The sequence below is a fragment of the Orcinus orca genome, chromosome 5 (assembly GCF_937001465.1).
Source record: "Orcinus orca chromosome 5, mOrcOrc1.1, whole genome shotgun sequence".
Lineage (NCBI taxonomy): Eukaryota > Metazoa > Chordata > Mammalia > Artiodactyla > Delphinidae > Orcinus > Orcinus orca.
The window spans coordinates 142,217,286-142,230,376 of record NC_064563.1 but is presented as its reverse complement, the minus strand read 5'-3'; the positions used below and the strand labels follow the sequence as shown (position 1 = coordinate 142,230,376).

The following is a 13,091-nucleotide window of genomic DNA, read 5'->3' as shown; positions in this document are numbered from 1 at the left end:
ATGTACATGGACGTTTACAAGAAAGGATAATTCTGAGGGCAAGATGAATCACTGGGTACTTGAGGATGGCAGTAGGAGGGAGTGAAGAGCACAGACTGAAGACAGGGAAGCCTGGGTTAAATGTTGCCTCTCCCACTTATTTGCTGTGAGACCTGGGCTAAGCTATTCAACCTTTCTGGACCTCAAATCTCTAATGTGTAAAATATGGAAATAAAGTCTATTTCTCAGGGTTCTTGTGATAGTTGAATGAGATAATGGCTATAAAGTGCCAAAACAGAGATTCACACTCAAAAAAATGATGCTAATCTTCTCTTTGTGATATCACACTCACAAGAATCCACCCCACAGAGTATTATGGTTATTTATGTATATTCAACTCTTACGGATTTCCAAGTATAGAAAATTTAAAAATAAGTTGACTGAGCATAGGGCCAGTACTGATATAATTAAAATGCACCATCCATAAGATACGTCTTGATACAGCAATGGGAAATGTTAATACAAATTTTAAAACCGTGTGTAGTATTCATAAACGTTTTTAAAAAGCTACCATTTGCATGACATTCCCTGTAGTAGCAATTCATTTTCCCCCTAGTCCAATGAATAATTGGGAATCCATGACCTGTCCTAGTTCTTGATTACAATGGAAAAGAGCAAGTTATCAAACAACCAAAAACAAACATAGAGTGAATAATTAAGCTTTATTAACGGCTTGATCAATATGCTCGTTATTCTCAGAAAAGTGTTATCAATATGGAATATTAGGTGTGACATTTAGGTATGGTGCAAAAATTTGGCCTTACTTCTTTTGAGCTAAGTAGAACCAGCATAGGAATCTAATTTAAAGAGCCAATGAACAAGTAAATAAGTACAGGCATCCAACATTGTAGCAGAACAGACTTACCTAGAAGAAGCACTAGGCTCCCACACTGAGCCCTGGGCAATGCTCTGCCCTCCGTTTACAGATAGGGACAAGCTGGGTATGAGGCCACACAGCATCTTATAGTACCTGCCTGGCGACTGACATAAATTACCCCTACATTCCTTGAAAAACATAATGTGAGTGATTATAGGGCAATTCTACCTGGTTGGTATGTTTTTTCCACCTCATCGGCATTTTAAGAATAATAATAAAAAAATTTCTCCCTTTAAAAAGGAACTGGTATATGGTGGTCTGTGATTCACGCAATAATCTTTGCTGTTGGAGCAGTGTTATCTCAATAGAAGTTTCTAAAGTAATCCTTTGGGCAAATCCCTTCAAGGAATCTGAAACTGTTTCCATTATAGGATAACACCTGTTGAGGATGCAGTAAATCTGTTGGGCTTTTTAATTTTCCTGTTATGTTATTAAGAGTGTGTCATTTACTGACTGACCCTTGAAATGATTTTTTTTTTCTCAGAAAGGAGAGTCACCATTTCATTTTCTTTGCAAAGAAGGGCCCTAAGTTATTCAGAATTTATTTTACTTGTTGAAGCCTATTCCATTTATTTGGGTATCAATTTAGATGTAAAGTACAGGATATAATTTAGCGTGGGCTTCATCAGACCCTTTAGGCAGCACTTCTCAGTAATCAAGAGGAAAGCGACCACAATGAAAGTTTGAAAAGGTTAATGCCATGCTGGCATGCCCAAATGCGTAGTCAAGCTCAGAACACTTTGCCAAGACAAATGCAGCTTATGGACAAGTAATTGCATGCACTTAAACAAACAAAAAAGAAACTGGTAAGGGAAAGTACATGCCATTCAACCCACTGAAATAAAAACAGAAGCTTAAGTTTTCTTGTGTGAATGATGCAGAAGTGTCCTGCAGCACACGCTAAGCTCCAAGCTCAGCCTTCCACCAGATTCTGGGAAACTTGGCCCTGTTTCTATGAAGGCAGTGTCATGAAGCTTCTGTTTTAACCTCTGTTTCAAAGGGGCAGTGGGCCAGGCTCGCGATGAGCTGAATCTTTCCCCTCTTTCTGCTGAAAGTTCTTGTGCTGCATTTTTGCACAACTATTGTTGGAATCAGTGACACCAATGGCTATCAGAGGATGGGGGGCATATATGGGGGAACAAAACTTAGAGTCTCTGGGTGGGGTGGGGGTATTGGGATTAGCATCTCTCTGTGGAAAAGAGCGGCTGGTGGACAGCACTCAAAGGTTAAACACCCACTCCCTCCCTCTCAACATTCCTGTGCCCTCAGAACTGGGTGCTACCTGGTCACTCACTCGGCAGGTCAAATGGCGACTTCTTCAAAGCAGGTGTATCGTCCTTGCTCCCCTTCGCCCACCTGGCTACCATAGGATTCTTCTACTTCCTGAAAGAAAGAGGGACACATGGAGTTCACAGCTGTTTACGAAGAAACTGACCCAGTGAAACTGACCCTTACTGATTTCCCCAAGTGCTAGGGCCCCAGCATTCACCTTCCAACCCCTGGTGATCTGGCATAGTGCCCAGAATAGATCCAAGCTCAAGGAGTGTTTTAGGAATGAAGTTGAAGCCCCAATCACAGCCCTCAATGTAGAATTCCCACCCTCTGGAGGGAGCTCGGTAGTAAAACACCCTGGAAAGGGTGGGTTAACTCACCCCCACTGAAGCCCACTATCAACTGACCAGCAAACAGGGAGGCAGGAAGGGGAAGTGCAGAGGAAGTAAACAGTGAGAATTGGAAGGGAAGAGTCTAGAATATTTTTACCGCCTGTGGAAATGCATTATTGCTGTTGAGTCATAGAACATTAGATTCAAAAAGAATGTCAAAACCAAGGCATTTGACACACGTTTTTCAAACCAGGAGACCTGGGAGGTTGCAGTGACTTGTCTTCTTCACACAGATGGCCCATAGCAGAAAGAACGGGGTCCAAAGTTTTTGGAAGCTAGACTGGAGTTCTTGTCAGTACACAAATCCCTCTTAAACCTCCAAAGTTTAATGCAATCTGTTCTAACTCCACTAGATTCTTTTGCATGCTACTTATCTGAAATACTTCTTCCTAAACTATACATATATATCTCCCCACATTTTTATCTGTCTTATACACAGAGGCTTAGTACACTTCACACGTCTTTTCTGATCCACTAATTATTGTAAATAATTACAATAATTACTCTTTTATCATTTAGGTAGTCTCAATTATCAGTCCGTATAGCCTTTTATATATTGGATTCTCCCAGTGTGTTCACAGTATGTTTGGCAAACGACATCTACATCATCGCTCTATTAAGATCCAGCATCTCCTTCTTTGCACCCATTTATTTTTACCTGTATGCTTTATCTTTTACACTTTATTATATGCTCTTAATTTATAGTATTTCATTCCTCAGCAGACTTCTTTAATGCAATTTATTTCATTGCACACTCTTCTTTCATATAATTTTATGTTACTGCTTTAGATTTTTTTTCCCTTAGATTCTGCAATCTACCTGGTTTCACTTCTAAAATATTAAGGGACCATAATCATTTCCCAAAAGTAAAGGAAGTAAAGAATAATAAAAGATTTTCTCTTCTAATTTTCCCTCTCCTAGTCCCGCAAAGAAACAATATTCCATATGAACCATTAGTAGTTTTCTAGAGTCTCTGGAAACTGTATTTATTTCTCCAGTTTTCATCATATGATTCCAACATGTGGGTTGGGATTGTATTTCTTAGAATGGTGATATCTTTACTGAAGTGAAGTCCTTGAAACTACTGAATGGAGAGGTCAATATTACACTCTCCTATTTCAGGTCAGTAACATATACATGGAATGAAGTCACTTAGTGCTTAGGCTGTGTAGCATTTGTTTTCTGGAGATAAAGGGGAAAAGAAACACATTTTGGAAACAGAACTAAACAGTAGCCACATTGAAAAAGATACTTATCTATATGAAGAACCACACTTCCAGTGCTGGGGACAAAACAATGAGAATGGAAAAAATGGAAAGGAAGTTCCCATCACCATCGCTGGTGGAAGGGGAAGAATTCTATCCAAGAAAGGGGATCTGGTAAGAATGGAAGACCAAAGAAATTAATTACTGCGAGCTGGAGGATGCTGTTCTGTCAGAGAGAAATCAACCCGTAAATGGACAGAAAGTCCCTGACCAGTTAGGAGAAATACATATGCAAATACTAAGCAAGCACAGAGTCAGGATAGAGCCAGAAATGGTCCAAAGTGGGAAAGCTCCAGATAATAAAATGACAATAATAAAATAAAGATTCAGATAAGTGACAATAATACAAAAGCTTCAGATCACTAATAATAATCATCATCATAAATAGATAGCGCTAGAGCCATGTACAAGCCACTATTCTAGGTGCTTTCCATGTGTGAATGTAATTAACCCTCACACCATCCCCATGAGGAAGAAATGGAGCCACAGAGAGGTTGTGTGACTCACCCAAGCTCTCAACAGCTGGCACCTGGCAGTGTGTGAAGCTGTTGTATCTACACTCTCAACCACTCTGACAAGGGTGCTCAGACTTTAGCTGCATCAGAACCATCTGGAAGGCTTGGAGTTTCTGACTCGGTAGGTTTAGGGTGGAGTCCAAGAATTAGCATGTCTAAAAATTCCCAGGTGATGCTGCTGTTGCAGGAACACACATTGAGAACCACCACACTGGGATATAGATGTTGAATCATATCAGCAGCCTAACGGCTTCCTCCCCTTGATAAATCTCCAATTCCCCACTTGCCCTTAGCATTTCTGAAATAACGCTATTGCACGCAGACATGGAGAACATCCGTTTATTACTTTTCAGAATCTTCACCATCCTTACAGATAAATGAATGCCAATGACCCAGTGGCCCAAGGCTAAGTATTAATTTCTTAAAAAGCAATATATGGAGAATCTGATCAAAACTGTAACACATTATTTATATTTATCATATAAATATCATATAAGTATTATGTGTTATAGGATATGTAGAAATTATATATTATTTAACTTATATAACATTTACAGTAAACACATAGATATTATGATACATTATTCATATTATATTAATATATGATATAAATAGTGCTAGTAGATGTATTAGCCAAAATTAAGCACAGACAAGTCTCTCATTTCCACAATAGACTTTCACCCACCATTCTTCTAGTCAACCTGTATTTACAGGATATTTAGTTCTCAACAATGTGATAATACAGCTAACTTTCATGTGATGCTTGGCTGGGAAAAAAATAAATATGCTTTAAGAATGATTTTTTTCCCCTCCTAGTTAGTACAAAACTGAGACCTTCTAAAAACGTATAGCTCTGTTGAGTCAAATTTTGGAAGTTTTCAGTTCACCCATGCTGGGAAAAACTTCTGTGTTCCATGGTGGGCTAACAAAGTTTATGCACCTGTGGAAAAATAATTTAAAAATGGGGAGACAGTGGCTCCCTAAACCTGGAATTTCTCAACCAGGCCTCAAGTGATGTCATCCTACATACCTTCAAATGGGCGGTGAGGCATGGAAGAATGAAATCCAAATCCAACCATAACTCTGGATTTCTAGACTAAAATTAGAATCTTAGGGACTTTGACTTGAAAACTCTGGCAAAACAGCTCCCTGTTTGTAAGAAAAGTTGCTTCTAAAGCTTTGTTGGATGTCAAATATTTTTGACAAAACAATCTTTTAATGATCTCTCTTTTTGCTATGAATCTGAAATACCTGGCTGAAATTTCACTTTAAGGGTACATGGGTTTAAATATTAAGTAGAAAAAAAGTGCTTGACAAGAATCTAGTTGGGGTTCACTGAACTCAAAAGGTTTAAAAATAATGGAAAATAAACTCAGTGAGGCTTAGCTATCCTTTCTTTGGATCCTGTGACTGTGGCCGCACATACACATGCACTGGGGCCTTTGGCACTGGCCTCGTGCCACCTTCTACCTGCTCTTCAAAGCAGCCTAGGACTCGCTTCAATGGCTGGGCTCCCTGTTCTGAATCCACTTCTTGACTTCATCAGTGTCAGCTGAGGACACAGATGGCTTTGCCCAGGTGGCCTCAGAACTGGACATGTTCATTAAAGAGAACAAGGTGGCCAAAGCTGACTCTCGGCAGATTCCAAAGGGTGGCCCTTTGGTTTTATCTGCTGGGGAAATTACTCTTTCCTTCTGCAAACCCATGTTTTCTCTCGGACCACTGAGGACTGAGGTTGGCTGGAAGGAGTGGCAGCTTTTGGGAGGCTGTGGAGTTGGACATTCTTCTTTGTGAGGAACAAGAGGCTCTGAGGGGAAGCACCAATGAAGGTTATGGCAAATTCACAATCTAGTTTCCTCTATCCTAATGACCTGTATTTTGAAGACATGAACTTGGAACCTCATTGGTAGAGCCGTGGTCATTTTGGGTTGTCGTGGCTGATTGTTGCTTGCACCTACTATCTGCCCCTCTCTGTGGAGTCCATCCATGAGATTCCTTCCCTGGGTTTGTCCCTGCAGGGAAGTATGTTTTCACGCTTTTGTGTCAGATGTGGTCATGTGACTGCTTCGGCCAATGGCCTGTGAGCTGCAGTGACTCAAGCCTCACCTGAACAGAGACATAAGAATGACACGGTTCTGTCACTGCTCTCCAGGGAGGCTCAGATTGGGCTGCTCCTTCCTCTGGATGGCAGTGGGGGGTAGAGGGGAGGTGGAGGACACTTGGAGCTGAGCTACAGCTGAACCAAAGCTGACTTGTAACCCAGGTGAGAAAAAACTCTTGTTGCCTGGTTGAATTCTTGGACTTGTTTGTTACTAAGGCAAAACCTAGTGAAAGTCTGACTGCGGTGATGCTCTTACTACATATTTTTGGATTAAATATCTGACCTAAAAGGAACTGTATTTAAAGAAAACATGTAAAGTCTTGAAATATTCCTCAAGGTAAACCTCAAATGGTAGTTTATGGCTAAACACTGAATAGAAAAATAAATACAAATCTCACAGGATTTCAGTGGGAAGAAAGACTTGCCTGATCCCTAAGGACAGCAGAGAAAAAGTGAATAATTCTTCTCATTCAATTACTTCTAAATCAGTACTTAAATTTATCACGACAAGACAACTTTTCAGGGCAAGATATAAGGGCCTCAGATTCTGTCACTCTTATTTCTGTGGAGCAAGAAGCCCTTGGTTAATGTTCTGGTGGCCTCATAATCTGTGATGACAAACACATAGGGGATTATGTCATTAATTAAACATTATGTCATTAAAAGGGACTAGCCCTTTTCAGTGCAATTACAGACAGTATTTTATTTAATCCTTCTCTTTACCTTCTGAAGAGAGAGTTTTCTTGATTTTCTAAATGAGGAAACTAAGCTTAGAGAGATTCGATAATTTACACATGTTCATAAAGTTAATACACAGAGGAACTCGTTGGCAAAGCAAATCTGTCTCCTATCTAACCACTTGGCACCTCTGTCCTCAAAACGAACTCAAGAACATCACTCCTAATGATGCAGTTCAAAACATCGCAAAATAAGTTCCTGCTCATTACATGTTAGTAGCCCTTATAGAATAAACAGCTTTGATTTATTGCTTATCCGGTGCCAGATGTTACATAAGGTGCCATATATTAATTTAACTCTCACTTAGATTCTGAGAGAGTTAATATGATTATTCCTGTCTTCCAGGTAAGGAAACTGATATAGCACAAGGTCTGTTTGAGTCTGTAATCCTCGCTTCTCATCTCTATAACATGAATTCCCCAACTTCAGCGAGTGTCAGAATCACGTGGAAGTCTTGAAATACAGATGGCTGGGCTCCAGAGTCTCTGATTCAGTAGGTCTAGAGTAGAGCCTGGGAACATGCATTTCTAATGAGTTCCCAGGTGATGCTGAGGCTACTGGTCTTGAGACCACACCTTGAAATCATGATCTATACTCTTCGCCACTTAGAGTTATATAGAATCTGTGGGAAATTCACAAGCACGTAAACCGGGTTGCCTAAAAGTTCAGCCTCATTACTTTCAAGCAAAGGAGTGGGTCCTTCGGTGTGAGAAGGAAGAGAAAATCAATGGGGCTGAATGTACAAATATGGTAGCTGTTGGGTGGAGTTTTCAGTTTGCCAGGAAAGGTGTCCTAGGGAATAAAAGTTCAGGTGAATTGTCTTGAAGGGAAAAATGAGAATTTGGGAGAAAAGGAAAGCAATTGGTTTAAAATTTCTCTAAGTTTTCTTCCCTGGATGATGGATATCATCCTACAGTTGCTTTCGGGGTTCACTGGCCAAGAACATCAGAGGCCAGAGGAAAGAGCCTGGATTTTAGGGCTGAGGGAGCTGAAGCTAATAGAAGAACCTTAGCAGTTCTCTTGCTCAGGCTTCCCCTAAGTGTGTGGTAATAGGTATTCCACAAATAAAGCAATTTGTGGTCAGGTAATTTGGGGAAGCTTTGCCTACAGAACCTCCAAGCACCCCACTGTCCCCACCCACTGGAGACTCCCACAGCACATTTGTATATTACAGGGTCTGAGAAGTTCTACAGCAAAGAAACATGCTTAACTCTGTAACTCTGGCCTTTATCTGACGTGTGGGAACACTCTGAGTAGTGCTGATCTGGTTTAAACTTTGCACTTTATATCTGGGGAAAAATAGGATCACAAAGGTTGAGAGTGATTTATTCAAGGTCACTGAGCCAGTGGCAGGAGTAGGGATGGAAACAGGCTTTATGAATCTTAGTTCATTTGATGGGCAGATATCTTTCTCTGTGGTCATGAAATACCTTGAGATGAACTATCCATATCCCTGGACCCTGAAGACAGGACAGCATATAATAAAAGGCTTGCAGCTCCAGCATCGCTTACTAATGTTAATCAGAAATCCCAGCTCTTGGGTCCCACACTCGAGCCACTGAATCAGAACCAGTGTCTTAAAAACACCCAACTTCCTAAAGGATTATGTGGCTGGAGGTTGTAAGTGATGGCTTGGAGAACTGACAAAGTCTTTCTTTTGCCTTATTATACATTGGAAAAGCAACAAGTACTGCTTTAAAGACAAATCCCACATTTTACATTGCATGTGAGCATCTAATGATCCAATTTGCCTCTGTGGTCAAATATTTAGCCTTTTTCCTATGTTTCCATTTCATTATTATTGTTTCAAATTCCATAAGTAAGTAAAAAAATCCTTTGGTTTGCATAGTTATACCCTTTACTCCTCAATGTAGATTCATTAAAAATTTTTTTCATTCCATAGAACATCAAGTTTTCTCTGGGCAAAGACAAGTTTAAACAGATAGTGGGTTCACTAGGAGACTCATTTCCCATTTTCCATGGCAAAGAATCCGAGCACTGGAATAAGGTATCATTTGCTGAATATTTTTGTAAAGACAGTTCAATTTCAGGCCCTTTATTTGGGAGAGAGTTGGCTAACCCAAATAAAACATTTTACATCTGTCTGTTGTTACGAGTGACCAACTTCAGCTGAACATCATTACTTAATAACAGCTAACTTTCCTATAGAGTAAGAATGCGCAGCAGCTGAAAAGCAAATGGAAATTTCCTTTGGTTTACCACGCTTGGTCTCTCCGTGCTCCAACATGTGAATAACTTGGGTAATAAGCATATACTCCCCTCTAATCACAGCATGGCTTGGACATGCATTGTTGTAAGATGACTGGTAAAACAGGAAAATTTATGTCTGAGTGGGGAAAAAAAACAAGGCGGGTTGGCCTGCGATAGCCTCCCTGATGCACTGCCCCCAATTTTCTCTTTAGGGAAGAGGTTTAACTAGCTCATGGAATCTTATTACTATTCTAGTCTGGATGAGTTCAAATGTAACACAGAGAAGATGGCTCCACATTGTTCCCTTTAGATAAGGAGATGAAAATGTAGAGCATCTGGGTTTGTCTGATCATAACCCGGAAGCTGGAAATAATTCAGAACGGAAGGCATCTATTTTTGCAGATGGTACTTGTAGAGAAACAAGTATTTTATTTAGTAGATTCTATTTAATGAAACTTCAAACTGGGCATAGTCAGAGCACTAAAAGACGAAGAAAAAAACGGAAAGCAAGCAAGCAAGTTTGTGTTCTCAAACCCGCATCTCTGTCCTTCAAAAGTTGCTTGAGGCGAGATCACTGCCTTTTTACACTGCATCATTACATAATTTGCAACACTCAGATTGATTTTTCCCTAAGTAAGTCTCTCATTCACTAAGACATTGAACCCGCCGCCTTTAACCACTCACATCTATCTTTCTTCGTCTCACATTTATAATATTTTTTACTATGGTGAAGGAATAGAAACACAGAAAGCATATCACATTATAAATATACATACCGACTTCAGGCCGGTTTGTTTTCTGGCTTCATGCTGACTACTTTTTCTTCTGTTAAAAATAAATTTGGAATCGCTGGCCTTGATCAGTTGATGATTACTGGGCTTTGGTGTGATGCACCTGGATGCGAGAGTGATATTCTCCTCCTCGGTGATGTCTATGCTCCTTATTTTCATGATTGGAATCTCATCCCAGACAAAGGAAATTATGACGTTTGCTTGATTTGGAACCAAAATACTTAACAACGGGATGAGTGTCAAAAGGTTTTGAAATTCAGTTTCCCTGTCAGTCTAAGCTTTGACCATATTTCTCTGATACAGAAACTGGATTATCACAGGATCTCGGGGGACACAGTTAACACCAAAATTCTTGGACGGTGGTAAATGGACTTTAAGGACTGGTAATATTTGTGAGTTGTATGCTTGTCCCAAAGTTGAAAACAGGTGTTTGTGATCACTGGGGGATAATAAGAAAATTTCAACTTCAAAATACCTTCACATTTAATCAAAGTCTGAGACCTTTGGGAGCTAACTAATCTCCATCAGTAAACACTGTAAGAAAACACTTTCTAACAATCTGTAGTTAATTAGTTGGGGGATACTGGCCCAATTTTGGTGTTTTTAGGGTTGCCAGGTAAAATACAAGATGTTGAATTAAAACGGAATTTCAGGTGGACAACAAATAATCTTTAGTTTAAGTATGTCCCATGCAATACTTGATATATACATATTCTCAAAATCAGTCATTGTTTATTTGAAATCCGTATATATGTACCCCATAGATATAGTACAAAGGAGTCCCATATTTTTATTTGTTAAACCTGGCATCCCTAGGGAAGAGCAGATCGATGCTCAACAGTAGCTCAGAAGGTCAAAACACTCAAAGACAAGGTTCAATATACAGACAACTTTCTTAGAAGAACAGCAATCCAGATTTTCCCAGTACTAGGACTCCTGGAAACAATTCTAACCATTATGGGACGAAAGCTTTTTCACGCATGGTACATCAGAGGGTGTCAGGAAGTCTAATAAGTCTAGTAAGCTGGTCTCATTTTTAATATTTTAGCTCAGGGATTCTTTTTTTAAATTTGTTTTATTAAACTGTAGTTGATTTACAATATTATGGTAATTTCTGCTGTACAGCAAAGTGATTCACACACACACACATATATATATATACACACATTGTATACGTATATATATATATATATATACACATTATTTTTCATATTCTTTTCCATTATGGTTTATCACAGGATACTGAATACAGTTTACTGTGCTGTACAGTAGGACCTCACTGTTTATATGTTCTACACATAATAGTTTACATCTGCTAATCCGAAACTCCCACTCCATCCCTCCCCCACCCCCTTCCCACTTGGCAACCACAAGTCTGTTCTCTGTGTAGCTCAGGGATTTTTAACCATCTTTGTGTTATAGCTCTTTTTGGCAGACAGGTAAGACCTAAGATTGCTTTCTCAGAATGTGTTTAAATAGATAAGAATAAAATAAATATGACTACAAAAGACACCGATAATATTAAAATGCACTCATTAAAATATTTTTAAAACAAAATTGTGCTCTGTTTTCAAGTATTAATTAAGAAGAGCTAGCGTCTTGAAAGGGTGGTGAGCAGAAATGTTATTTCAAAATCTCTGAAGCAACTACATGTTGAAATACTGTGACTTCTACTATGACACAGTCACAGTTGGGGCTAAAATGATGGTGGTGTGTTACACATTCATAGTAAACAATAAAAGCCTAAGAGGTGATTGAGAATAAACAATTCCTCTTCTCCCACCCCTCCCCACCATCCTAGGACACGGACACTCCTGATTCTACCCCGAATCTCTCCAGGCTCCGTGCACCTGTGTGTAAACCCTGCTGTGAGTGAGGCTTCTACATACAGTAATTCTGATAACGTCACAGAAATCGGGCCAACCTACTGAATCCTTCTTGGTTGATTTCCCTACAAACACTCCCTTGCCATTGATAACAAAGATGCTGTTACTTCTGGAAGAGTAGTTGAGATATTTCACAGAATTGCAATTAACTCCCTTTCCACTAGGACACCACTGGGGGCACTAGTGTTGGCAGTCACCACTCCCTTGGTGTTCACATCATTGGAGCAATGATACCCATGGGGAGACAGTCCAACACGCCCTCCTCTGGACATGATGGTACAGTTTCTTACATGGAAACAAAGGAGGAAATAGCAGCTCAGGCACACACGTAATTCTCTGTCTTCACAGCCTCATGGGCTGCATTTCTCAGGACTGTGAACCCAGATTTTTACAGTTAAGACACTATTCGGTTGCATGCAACTTTGTATTACCATGATTTCATCGTATCTCTTACCAGGAAGAAGAAGCACACTCATCTACAGAGTAATGCAGACGACAGCTCCCTTTGTAAGTCCTCCAGCAGCCTCTACTGCTGACAGGATAAATCCTCATCCCCTTTGCAAAGCAAAAGGCCCTTCTAAGCCCTGGCTCTCGTACCCTCTTCATCTTTGTTGCCTCCAGGATTTAGCCTGGTGTGTACTTACCTTTTCCAGACTGCTCAATGTGTTCATGGCTCCATGACCAGCAGCTGCTCCTTCCTGAGGGTGCTCGTCCTGCTGTTTCCTTCTCCGTCAAATTCCACCTGTTCTTCAAAGGGCAGGTTGAATATTACCTCCTCTGAACTTAAAAAAAAAAAAATTAAACACTTCTTCAGAGGCAGCGTAGTGTAAAGGTTAAGAGTACAGTGTTCTGCTTCTGTTACGAATTGCTGTGTGGCTTTCAACAACTTACTTAACCCCTCTGAGATTCAGTTTCATCCTCTGCAAACTAGTGCTAATAATCATGCCCACTCATAAGGTGGTGTGAGGTTAAAACATATAAAGCACCATAAAACTCTGCCTGTT

The 13,091-nt window shown here is 40.0% G+C and overlaps 1 protein-coding gene and 1 long non-coding RNA gene across 8 annotated transcripts in view; both read right to left on the bottom strand.

The window, feature by feature from the left end:
• The window catches only part of LOC125964559 (uncharacterized), a 213,949-nt gene that overhangs the window by 40,249 nt on the left and 160,609 nt on the right, over positions 1-13,091 (bottom strand). The window lies entirely within an intron of this gene.
• The window catches only part of KCNJ15 (potassium inwardly rectifying channel subfamily J member 15), a 55,391-nt gene that overhangs the window by 8,017 nt on the left and 34,283 nt on the right, over positions 1-13,091 (bottom strand). For 4 of the 7 annotated variants that reach the window (XM_033418307.2, XM_033418308.2, XM_033418306.2 and 1 more), the window contains exons 2-3: positions 12,732-12,869; positions 2,199-2,299 (exon numbers count right to left, since the gene is read on the bottom strand). The gene's annotated coding sequence lies outside the window, so the exon portion shown is untranslated. Of the gene's footprint in view, positions 1-2,198; positions 2,300-10,186; positions 10,236-12,731; positions 12,870-13,091 lie in introns of all 7 variants that reach the window. The other 3 variants (XM_049710621.1, XM_049710622.1, XM_049710620.1) reach the window with 3 other exon arrangements.